The following is a 13,210-nucleotide window of genomic DNA, read 5'->3' as shown; positions in this document are numbered from 1 at the left end:
AAACAACTGCTCAGCAAAAATTAAATCAATACGAAATCTATAAATTCTCTAAGATCATACTACATACTGGAGTAAACATATAAACTTCCCTCCAATCTACAGCCATCTGACATTCAGACATTTTAATTTGTGCAGAAGTTATTCACAGACTGACCATTTACTAAGCTGTAATGTTGACCATTGCTTTTGAAAAAAACAAATCTCCACACTTTGTCAATAGCTCAAAGTGAAGAAAGGATTACTTTTTTTCATTTATTATGTATTTATTTAATTTTGGAAAACATCTTTAAAACTGTTAAATTGATCACACACCCAGAAACACAGAAAAGTTATTGTGATAAGTAAGCCACAGACTGCTGCAAGAAATCAGTCACAGCACACTATGCTTACGTCCGAACCAATGAAGCATACCTGTCAATTCCAAAAGAATTAAAGTAGTGTATTAAGAAAGTTATTTGCAAGGTTACATGGCAGTTTATATTGGAAATAAGTGAAGATATTAAAAAAGCTCTGCTTCTCATAATTATGCTGAAAAGTCTTCCAAGGTAAATACAACCTTCTGATTTAGCATGGAACCATACCTCTTATCCTTAGAGCAAGAATTCTGGACAAAGCGAAAAATAAAATTGGGACACAGGCCCAAAAATAGTTATGCATCACAGACACCATTGAAACAAGTGTAGCTGCAAACTTTATACATCACGTATAATGTTTCTATCCCATTTTTGTCAGTTAAGCATTATATGACGCATTCAATCCTGCCTTCTTTTGCAACAAAGAAAACCATACTTTGAAATGACAAATCCATTAAAAATAATAAAACACACTGGCTTCACATCCTGCAACTTCCTACCTGCAAACAACCACAGAGCTTTCACTGAAACTAGGTCTGCTTATTTCCCACAGAATGACACCTCTCCCTAATTAAGTCTAATGGTATACAATCTACCAGGATCTGGACTACCTGAAGTAAATTAAATTATGGCCTGTAAATTGCAAGTGCACTTTGTTTAATTAAATTACATTTCAAAGCCCACTTGCTGTATTTTTTCAGTAACATCCCAATATCCATTTCCAGGTCACTTTACAAGACATTGGCAGTGGTAGACTTACATCCTCCAGATCCCTACTGGACCACACTCATACTGCTAACATTGTCCATTAAATGTAAATATCCAGCCACTGTAAATGGCAAGAAGCTATGTCTTAAAAAATCTATTTTTGGCATTCCTAGTACCCAAGTATCAGGTTTTGAAACAAAAAAAATATTCTCCACAGTTTGTAAGTTTCTGTCTTTAATAATCATCTACTATTGCAGCACCCCCAACATTTAAAAAAATGACATTGTGCCCACATGATTTGCTAGTATTGATGATCCACCAAAGATATGCTTACTGTTGTCCAATCTACCACTGCTTAGAACCCACCAATGACAAGACAGTACTGGGTGATTTTTTTTGTTTGTCAAAAAAAAAAAAAAAACAATAAACTTTATATGCTACAGTCCCACATTAGTCAATCCATTACTGACCCATTAACCCTAGGCTGCTGTCTCATTCTTAATCCCTGGGACTGCATTACCTTGGATGACAACTTTTATTTCCTAACCAAAAGACACAAATTGGAAGATGAGGCAAAAATCTAGACATTCTTCGAACCTCCATACAGTTGAGAGGTATGATTTCATATTCAATACAAAACTCTCCCTGTCAGAAAACCTGCAATTTAATGAAAGTGTATTTTAATGTAGGATGGATTTGTGAGCCAACTTGTTTGTACGTTAGCCTCTTTGTGCATGTGTCTCTCTCTGTCTCTCTGTCATGCACACATAAACACACACACATACACACACTTCTACTTTCACACACACAAACATTCTGCTTTCATGCATGCATGCACTCACACCATACTTACCTATTAACACAGGTTAAGTGCTGTCTCTTTAAAAGGCAAAGGCAGCAAATCCATAGACGAGTCCCTCTTCAACAAGAACACACACACTGATTCTTTGGCACGAAATAATGGCGCGAACACACAGACCCTTCTTTGGTGCAAAAAAATAAAAACTAGAAGGATGCTTTGGTGCATGCGCACATCGATGTTAAATTTGCAGGTCACGGCAATGAAAAACACAACAAAAAAGTGTTTTGGGGCATGCGTACATCGATGTTGGAGTTAGAGGTAGAGGGCCGCAGTTTGGACACATCTAATAGACAATCTTGTTGTTTTGTTAGGTAGGTTTCCTCTCTCATTGTGTGGTTGATAAATCAATATGTATGACTATTTCTATATTATGATATGCTATATGAATCTTAAAAATCTTAATATTTGAGAAAAAATACTATATGTGCTACTTGCAAGAACATTATATGTACTGCATAAAGAATAACTGAAACAGTATAGTGTTATGACAGCTACCACATGAGTGTTTACTGTTTAACACAATTAAGATTCTCACATTGTACTGACACAACCTATATTGTACATCGGGACTCTAAATGAGGTAGATATAATGCATGCAAAGACAGTACATATAAAACCATGTTAGGGCAACTACTCTACCCATAATAGACTATAATGCCACTGGTGGCTTTTATCTATCCAAATCATATGGTTCAACCAGAAAAACAAACGTAATGGTTTTTCAAAAAATCAAGTATGACAAGCTCCTGAAATGTTTACAGTTGACTATTCAGTGGAATTTTAATATGATTTTCACACTGCAGGGAAACTGGGTCATTTGGGAGAGATGGTCACACCAGCAGGTTCTATTTATACTCATCATCATCTTTCGGCTGTTCCCGTTAGGGGTCGTCATAACGGATCATGTTTCCATTTCTTCCTGTCCTCTGCATCTTGCTCTGTCACACCAACCACCTGCATGTCCTCTTTCACCACATCCATAAACATTATCTAAGGCCTTCCTCTTTTCCTGTTACCTGGCAGCTTCATCCTTAGCATCTTTTTCCCCAATATACTCAGCATCCCTCCTCAGCACATGTCCAAACCAACGTAATCTTGCCTCTCTGGCTTTGTCCCCAAACATTCCAACCTCGGCTGACCCTCTAATATACTTATTCCTAATCCTGTCCACCCTCGTTACACCCAGTCCAAATCTTAACATCTTTAACTCTGCCACATCCAGCTCTGACTCCTGCCTTTTTGTCTATGCCACTGTCTCCAACCCATATAACATAGCTGGTCTCACTACCCTCTTGCAGACCTTCCCTTTCACTCTTACTGGTACTAGTCTGTCACAAATCAATCCTGACACTCTTGTCCACCCACTCCATCCTGCCTCTACTCTCTTCTTCACCAGTCTTCCACACTCACCATTACTCTGAACTACTGATCCCAAATATTTAAACTCATCCACCTTCGCCACCTCTACTCCTTGCATCCTCACCATTCCTCTATCCTCCCTCTCATTCTCACACATATATCTTCTGTCTTAGTCCTGCTGACCTTCATTCCTCTTCTCTCTAGAGCATATCTCCATCTCTCCAGGGTCTCCTCCACCTGTTCCCTACTCTCACTACAAATCACAATGTCATCTGCAAACATCATAGCCCACAGGGACTCCTGTCTGATCTCGTCTGTCAACCTGTCCATCACCCTTGCAAATAAGAAAGGGCTCAGAGCTGATCCTTGATGTAATCCCACCTCCACCTTAATCGCATCTGTCACTCCCACCGGAGACCTCACTACTGTCACACTACCCTCGTACATATCCTGTACCACTCTTACATACTTCTCTGACACTCCAGACTTCCTCATACAATACCACAACTCCTCTCTAGGCACCCTGTCATATGCTTTCTCTAAGTCTACAAAAACACAATGCAACTCCTTCTGACCTACTCTGTACTTCTCCATCAACACTCTCACAGCAAACCTCGCATCTGTAGTGCTCTTCCCCGGCATGAAACCATACTGCTGATCACTAATCATCACGTCCCTTCTTAACCTAGCTTCATGCTGCTTCTAGTTATACAACAGAGTAGATTTAGATACTTGAGTCAGTATTTTTGAGGTTAATATAGGATAATCATTCATATAGGACACCTCCAGATTTCTTATATTCACTGTGCCACTTGAATGGGTCCTCTACAGCATGTACGTTGTCAGTCACTAAAGCATTAAATTACTACTTGACTTCAGCAAGTCCTGCTATCATGCTTCCCAAATTGTATAACAGTAACTATTTGATATTCCAAGACTCAGTGTGACTCCCAGAATGAATGACTAACAAATGCACACTTACATACACTAAATACTTCCTGTATCCAAGTGTTACAGAATTTGACTTTTCCTACTTCTGTTTCTAGTTGTGTAACTCCCTGACATATGGTGGTTCCTCTGGAATGTGGTGCAAATTGATTAACTATTTTGCTCACATAACCAAGACAGCACACCAAATCAAATGATGCAGGGAAGACAGTAAAGCAAGAATATTCTGTTTTCTGACACTATGGTATTGATATTAAGCCATTTAATAAAGATATATACTATAATCCCTTTCCATCTGCAACTCTTACAAGCCTATTAGAATATTAGGAAATTTTGTTAGGAAATGTTTAAGTGAGACACCTAATGGAATGGGACACATTTCATCACACTATACTTTAGCCAAACATGTCATTCATATCTGCTTACAAATCAAACCATTTTGTGCAATTATCATCATAATTAAAACAGACCCGTGGTGGTGGTGCTGCGGTAGCATTGTCGACTCACAGTAAGACGCTGTCCAGTTCGATTCTCAGCTAGAGCATCTTCTGCGTGGAGACATGCGTGAATGGGCGTACCTTCGTTGAAGGTTGTGCGTCAGGGCTGGTAACTCGGCATGTAAAAATCAACTACCAATTATTAGCGGACCGGAGTTTCGCTGTGGCGACCCCTAACTGGGAAAAGCTGAAAGACTCAACAACATCATCATAATTAAAACCATGAAAAGATGTTCAGACCCTAAAGAAGCCAGAAGATCCCAAGACCTCAAATGTAATACAAAAATAATGACGACCCACATGGCCCAGAATTCCTAACCTGCTAGGCTTTAGACTTTAGCACATTCTTCCTTTATGCTCAACATCTTAATTTATAAAGCACATGCCATTAAAGTACTTTTACAAGTTAACTTGATGCAACAAAACAAAAATTCAAAATGTACTGACCTTTCAAAATTTCAAGCCAAGTTCTAAGCTTCCTAAATTATCAAACATTCAGCCTTTCCAAGGAAAAACCAAACCTACACTGCATTTTATTAAATATTAAATGCATATTAAAATTCCACTGAATAGTCAATAGTAAATATTTAAATTTTAATGCAAATTCCCAACACACACTAATCCACTATTCTGATTTTCAGATGTTCTGCATCTGCACTATATTCACAGGTCAGAGTGTTTTCCTTTGGTCTAGAAGGTTACCATTTACTAATATTTTTTCTTTTTTTAAGTCATTAGCCAAGTTCTAAGAGGTAATTTTCTTCCACTTGCTCTTGCTACTAGCTAAAGTCCAAAAAGTCATTTCTGTATCAGTGCTGAAAAAAAAGTTCACAACCCCAAACACTCCAGAAATAGCCTCCGAATTAATATTACCTATCAACAATCAATAAAATGTTTAATCTCATTCTAAATTCACTATCATGTTAACCTGCACTATTCTACTGTATTGTTCAACCATTCCATAGGTGACATGGAAGTGACACTTACTAACCAAATCAGCTCTAACACAGTATGTACTTTCTATTTGCATGTCTGAAAAAATGCATAAAGTCATCACCCTTATCCATTTAGCTGCACTGATCCTTCACAGCAAATAAATACTCAAACTACACATACATATTTCACTCTTGCATGAGCTTCACCAGGAGGGACTACAAAACTGTCCACTAAGAGAAAAATAAATGATAAACTTGCCATCACAATGCCACAAAAACATACTCTTCACTTTGTTCAGCTAGTATCTGCCAATAACAGTAAACATGCACGTGTCAGTGCAAAATGTTAACTGCAGAAATTGCAGATACGCATGTGTGGTCAGCAAAAGAAGGGAATATAAGACAGTAAAGACACAAAAGAAAAACACAGCAGCAGTGCTTGTCTGCAGTATTTATACAGGAGGTGGTTAAATAGAAGAATAGGTTGAAATAGGCTTTTGACAAACTTTTTTTTTCACTTTGACAACTAACTAAAATCAAAATGTGTCTTTCATCCACAACACGAAGTAAAAGAATATAATGCTATACAACTGTCTTGGTTCCATCGTGGAAAACAGCCTAAATTTTGACCCTGCATTACAAAACTTAAGTGCCCGATTTTGCCAATCCAATAGTTAGGATTCAGAGAATCCATATTTTAAATTTATGACCCAACTTGTACAAGTGTGTTTTTCTCTACATCTTTACTGCCTCATAATAAGATTCAAGGATTTCAAATGAATATCTGTATGCCTTGAAACAATTTACAAGGCATTCAACAGCTCAATGCATACCTGGTGAAAATGTAATGGAATATCATACTGTACTAAGCTTAATTTATTTACTCACTAGGTACAGGCATGTCTGTCTGTTTAAATTCTCCTCAGCCCTCACTTAAAGTAAGCAGCACCCAAAGCAAAACAGTTTAACATGAACACACATCTCACCTTTGAAATAATTTTTAGTGCAAATGGTCTGTCTCCTAGACAGATTTGCACTCTACTTCTTCCATTCTGGCTGGAATTTCTCTTATCTTCCATTAATTTTTAACTAATACCTGCAAACTATTTGGTACAAAGTAGTCATAAACAAAACTGACAATGTTTGGTATAGACAGCAATTAATTGGATCTTTTGTTCTGTGTAAGGATGCAGACCTGATCAACAGTAATTCCTCAACATATTTGTGTGTGGGAGAGAGAGAGAAAGAAAAAGACACACACACACACACACATGTAAACTGTGTCATGTGAAATATATGCACATAAATGGGTCCCTTAAGACCGACCAGAAACAAATACCCATGTAAAGGTGCTAGCTACTTGTGTCAGCAAAGAAAATGCAACAATACCAAAGTGATGTGAGATGATACCTCATCATTCTCAACACTTGAGCATTCCAGAACTTTATAAGTATATTACTTTTGCAGGTATACAGGGATACATCATTATATTGTATTAGTTACAAGGCTGTAGTTTAAAGCATTTCCAGTGCTTTAAAGAGCTTACTGCAAAAATGTTTAAAAAACTATCTATCTTTTTACATTTACTGAATACAGCTTGGTACCTGATGTTGGTTATAAACTCATGTCCAAGCTTAGCAAGCCCATTACATCAACAAGAAATTGAACAATGGTCGTATAACAACAGTTGAACCCACAATAGTTATATAAAAGATGAATTAAAATCTGCAAAAATCTTCAAAGATAAATTCAATACAATTACCAACAACACAGAAACAATTTTACAAAGTTAATAAACATAACTGATTAAACACCAATACAATGTATGTAACTCAAACTGCTACATTCTGTAAGCTTTAGTAGGTAAATATTAAACCATATTAGAGCAAAATGTCCTTCTGAACATTACAGCAATATCCCAAATAAAGGCAGTTTTACAGAACAATACTGATTGAACAAACAGGGTATCTATTCAAGAACATCAACTTTAATGTCCTAGAATCCAATGTCATCTTCAAGAAAATTAAAGTATATTCACAAGTGAAACAAACACAATGTACTTATCAGTAGAACAAACTGCAAAACAAAGCAAAACTACAAATAGTTTAAAATTCACTAACCTTGAAGGAAAAGAATGGATCGCACTTTACAGTCTCCTCCAAAACAGTAAAATAAATTGAGAAGCCACAAAGTCCAAAAAATTCCCAACAGACAACTTTCAGCAAAGTTACCCCTTCAAAAACACAATCAAAATACCAAAAAATACCACAAAATCAGTGACAAAGTCCAAAAAATTCTCAACAGACAACTTTCAGCCAAGTTACCCCTTCAAAAACACAATCAAAATACCAAAAAACACCACAAAAGCATCTTTCATCCATGTTCTCCAACCACTCCAGTAACATGGAACTACAATAATTTGCTGGCCATGAAATACCAACAAAACAATTACAGTTCCACAGCAGCAGCACAGCAGTCACTCCAAAGTGCAGCAAGCTCTGAAGAATAATCCATGCAGACTTCCAAAAAGAAAGCTAAAAAGGAGCAGCAGTGCTCAATAGTCTGGTAATCTGTTGCCAACTTTCAATTGTTACTACTTAAAGAAATTACTGCATGAATAAGTGAACTTTTAATGTATAGAATGGAAGCATTTAAGTCATAGATAAAAAGATTGTCAAAACAGTTGATAACCCTGCTCTCTTCAAATGGTCACAGTCTAACCAGGATTTGTACCTGATGGTGCCACCTACCTCCTTACAAAGAGCCATTAATGGGCTGTCACAGAACGTTCTTAATTTATCTTCCTCACATCAACATTTTAAACCACTTGTCCAGGTGAAGGTTGTAATGATTATAAGCCGACAATGGCAGGACAGACCCCCCCCCCCCATCCCCAGCAACAGCCCCGGGTTCTTCTTGCATGATCTCATGATCTTCAGGTGTTCCCAAACAAGCTAAGAAACATATTCCCTCTGATGTGTCCTGGGGCAGCCATAGTGCCTCCTCACAGCGGGCTGTATCTGGTAATCTCCAGTAGGAGGGACCCAGAGGGCATTCACACAAGGTGACTAAAACCACCTCAACTGATTTTTCTCAAAATGGAGGAGTAGTGGCTTCAATCTCAGATTCTGTTAGACTGCCAGGCTGGGCACTGTACCACTGACAATGAGGCCAACTATACTGAGAAGTAACCTCATTTCTGCCACTTGTATGTGTGAATCCACATTTTTAGTCACTGCCCAGTGTTATGACCCTAGATGAGGATGGGAACACAGAGAATGGTACACTGACAGCTTTATCCTAAGACTCAGCTCTCACTTCCCCACCACTGTCTCGTACAACTACTGTACAGCTGTTGCAGAACCAATCTGCTAATCAATCTCCTGATGCTCCCTTCCCTCACTTGTGAACAACACTTCAAGATTCTCTTAAACCCCTCTACCAGAAGTAAGTACTCAACTGGAGAGAGTAACCCACTCATTTCTGGGACAGAACCATGATCCCTGATTTGGAAGTGGCTTCTTTACATCTCATTTGTTTCACACACAGCAATGAATCATTTCACTTCATGCTGGAGATTACAGACTCTTCATGCTGGAGGTCATCTGCAAACAATAAAAATGCTATTGCCATTTTTCCCAAAATGGATAATGTCCAGAACTTGGACACGTCTTCATGTCTTGATACCCTACCTATGAAAATCACAGATCTTTACTCATATAACAAAGTTTATAATTTTATGGAAACCAACTGAGAAATAAAAATCATTAAACTGTCCAAATAATGATAGCGTCCAAGTAATTATAGTTAGAGATTTTTATTTTTACAAATTGCAGGTTAATATACATCACTTTATTCCAACAGCTTTTGTAAGTGAAAAACAGCAACTAATAAAATAAGACCTAACTTTTGAGTCACCGCTCATCGTTATAATCGTCTTTAGCCCTGGCTTTTTTTTTATGAATGAACTGGGTGAGATGTATGCATGTTTGTAATATCTCTCATAAGACATTAAACAGTGAATACCTCATCCATTGTGTTGGTGTTGCTTCACAGAACTTTCAGACATTCATATGTTACATGAATTTGACTGTTTGGCTTGAGAGAAACTAAATAGCATGTGAGAAATGGAGTGCCTGAAATCTCTGGAAATACACCAACAACCCTTGCTATCATGTTCATTCTTAACTTGCAGCTCGACACCAGAAATGTCATTACAGCAGCAAAATGTAGGTAGTGTAATTATGCACAAAAGTACACAATGGCAATCCAGAGGTACAATGGACTAAAATTACAACAAGAACTTGACCCCTTTTAGCAACTCCTTATCCGACAATAACTGCACCTACACACTGAATCACTTATTCTTCCCTTGTCTTGCAGCTCATCCACCACAAAATCCAACCAATATATCTCTTCTTCTCCATCAAACTACTACCTATATTGAACTTTAACACTCTGTCACTACATTCAGTATATTCATTTAAATTTGTAAAAAGAACTTCTGGCCTACCATTTATCTTCATCCAACTTGCCTAACAAACTTCATTTTACACACACAGCCTCTTGCCTACATATATAAGCAACGTCTGTTCTCTAGAATTATCCCCACTCAATGAAACCTAGCTTAGATGGACCATTATAGGCCCACAACAAACCTATCATTCCTATATAAAAAAAAAAAAGAATTAAGAAATTCATACATAAATCAAATTCTAACATGCCATGAAAACTACAAAATAATTTCTTACAAGATGGATTCAGACATTGGCACAACACTACCACTGACATCATCCAAGCCACTTTTTTTATTTTACATACAGATAATAGTTTTCTAATCACAGAGTTTTTTGCTAATCTCAGATGAACATTCAACCTAGTTGATTGTTCCCACAACTGACATCCTCCAAACCATTTGCTTTACTTTTATTAAACACAGATAATGTTTATGTCAATGGAGGATGCTTTGGTAGTCTCAGATGTACATTTGACCCAGTTAATCTCCCTAGTTTACTACAAAAACTGTCCAATATAGGATTTTCAGCTGAAACTGTGTCCTAGTTATCTAAACAGACCTGTGCAAGTTGTCTGCAGGAATTCCCTCTCTATAATTAATTCAGGGGTCATTCAAGTTTTATTCTCAGTCCAATTCTCCTTTCTCTCTTCATCAATAACATTACCAGTGTCTTTCTTCAAATCAAAATGATCCTTTTGCTCAGATGGATGTTCACACCCTTAAAGGCAATTAAAATATTCACACTCTACAAACTTCTTATGAATCTGACCTCTACAAATATGTAATTTACAGCAAAACCAGTCAGTTCTAAGAATTCTGTGTCATCTTGTATCAAAAACCTTCTTCCACCTTTCCTTCTCAAATGATCATACTCACAGACTTCTCAACCAATTCAAAATAGCCTATTACTCTATAAAATGATTTAACTCTAAAGCAAATACAGCTATAACACAAAATTACTCATTCTTAAACTCTAATATTCACTACCACACACTGCTTTTTGTCACTCCTGCAATCCTCACCTATTTCACAAAGCACCTTTATCAAATATGGCATGTAATTAATCTTGAAGACTCCACACTGCTGACAACTTAACTCAAAGGCACAATCCCATCTAACAAATGTGCTACCTTTTTTTTCTCTCCATGAGCTTATAAAATACTTCACTTTGATTTTTGCCCACTCCTGGCACACAACACAGTCATTTCCTCCCAACACTACCCACCACTGACATTCAAGAAAATCAGACACTCTGTAACACTTTACAGTCTCCTCCACTCCACCCCACTACACTTGTACCTGCTTCTGTAGAGGTAATCCTCCATAAACTAACCCTTGCAGCTTAGAATTCACTCTCACCAGACATCAGAAATATTCACATTTTCCCACAATTTAGTAAACTCACAACGAATCACTTAACTGAACCCTTGCAATGCAAATGCTTTCAGCTAACTAACTTGTTTTCTCTTACAACTCTTATTTATTATTGTTACTCCTAAGATACACCTTCATCTAAAAGTAAAATGTCCAGCCTGTCACAACACTTCTTACCCATTATCCATCTGTACTGTAAAAAAATAAATTAAGGCATATAATATTTGCTTAAGTATTCTACTGCCACTGACACAGGGGGTAGGATACTTGGGTTTGCCTATCTACCTAATCAACAGAGGATAGATAGATTGATAAAAATGAATACAAACAAATTCTGACATGACTTCCAACCCGAATGCAAAATCATTTTAATCTGTCTCATTGAATATAAAGATTGCCAAACATAAAAGGGAAAACGCTTGTCTATAAAAGACCAGACTAAGAGTTGAGGATCCGTAATTAAAGTGAGCAGGAATGCACAGGCACAGACTTCCCAAACTTCGGACAGTAACAAAATACCTGTAGTTGAACTGAAATTCACTACCCTACTTAGAATTTGCTTCCGTAGTTGTAGACTTACATTAGATGCTTCCATTACAATGTGTAACGTGAATTTATGCCATTCTGCATTTTCCTGTTCACACGTTATTTCTAAGCAATGTATATGTTTACCCAGCACCATATCTTTATTGCACCCTATATTTGCTCAAAAGGGAGTATCTGTACTTTTTGCCTACCACGTGCAACACTCACGGGTATAATCCCAGTGTGACATAAAACGAAAGCAGTATGTAAAGCTACCACCAACAACCCACAATGCACACCATATTTAAATAAAAGAAATACGCCCCCCCCACCCCACCCCCAAAATATGGACTGGTTTAAGTATATGGCATACAGTTAACTACATGGGTAAGCATTCAGAAAGGTATTATTTGTGCAGTTTAAACCACAATCAAGTAGAATCATTAGTGCATACTACACTTTAATGCTTGCGATAAGTTAACTAAATATTTTCATGGAAGACTGAATATTTGCAAAGTGGTATACTTTGCAATAAAGACCAGCTTAAAGGATTTATACTGAAATATTAAAACATCCCAAAAGAGAACAAACATTTTCACTACAGCAATACAAAATTACAGTTAAGTGTTGAATGACGTTTAAACAAAATGATGGACACTCCTTTTACTTCAAACTTGTTTCAGAGTGAACTCTCCCCACACAAACTGGAACGGTACACATGTCTTACTCTATGCTGAAACGCAACTGTTTAAATAAGCACAACTACCTTACACACTATACAACCGTACGGCTCCCAAATATTACGACAATCCTCAACGATGCTCTACCGGTAATGTGTGCTACTTAGAAATAAGTCCCCTATCGTACTTAGCGCGCAAACCGTGAAATATGTTTTATGGCAATGGGGTTTACCAACGTTTAGTATAAGGAACTGTATCTGTAATATATATTTGTGTTAGGTGGTGAATGTTGTTATTATTCTGTTGCAGAGTATTTGTGCGTATATATATTTATATATACACACACACATATAAATGCATAATCGATATACATGTGCAGATCTTAGTTATTGAAATTATAACGTTAAGAGTTAACATGTTTCTGAACGGTATTTAATAACTGTCGGAAAATAA

At 37.1% G+C, this 13,210-nt stretch overlaps 1 protein-coding gene across 1 annotated transcript in view; it reads right to left on the bottom strand.

Annotated features, from left to right (window-relative positions):
* FAM172A (family with sequence similarity 172 member A) overlaps positions 1 to 12,911 on the bottom strand; it is a 2,873,056-nt gene extending 2,860,145 nt beyond the window's left edge. Inside the window, exon 1 of the mRNA XM_044064137.1 lies at positions 12,844 to 12,911. The gene's annotated coding sequence lies outside the window, so the exon portion shown is untranslated. The remainder of the gene's footprint in view (positions 1 to 12,843) is intronic.
* Between the last annotated feature and the right edge of the window lie 299 nt (positions 12,912 to 13,210).

The sequence above is a fragment of the Protopterus annectens genome, chromosome 2.part2 (assembly GCF_019279795.1).
Source record: "Protopterus annectens isolate FY-2018-M chromosome 2.part2, PAN1.0, whole genome shotgun sequence".
NCBI lineage: Eukaryota > Metazoa > Chordata > Ceratodontiformes > Protopteridae > Protopterus > Protopterus annectens.
The sequence above is the reverse complement of the archived record's forward strand: the minus strand, read 5'-3'. Positions and strand labels throughout refer to the sequence as shown.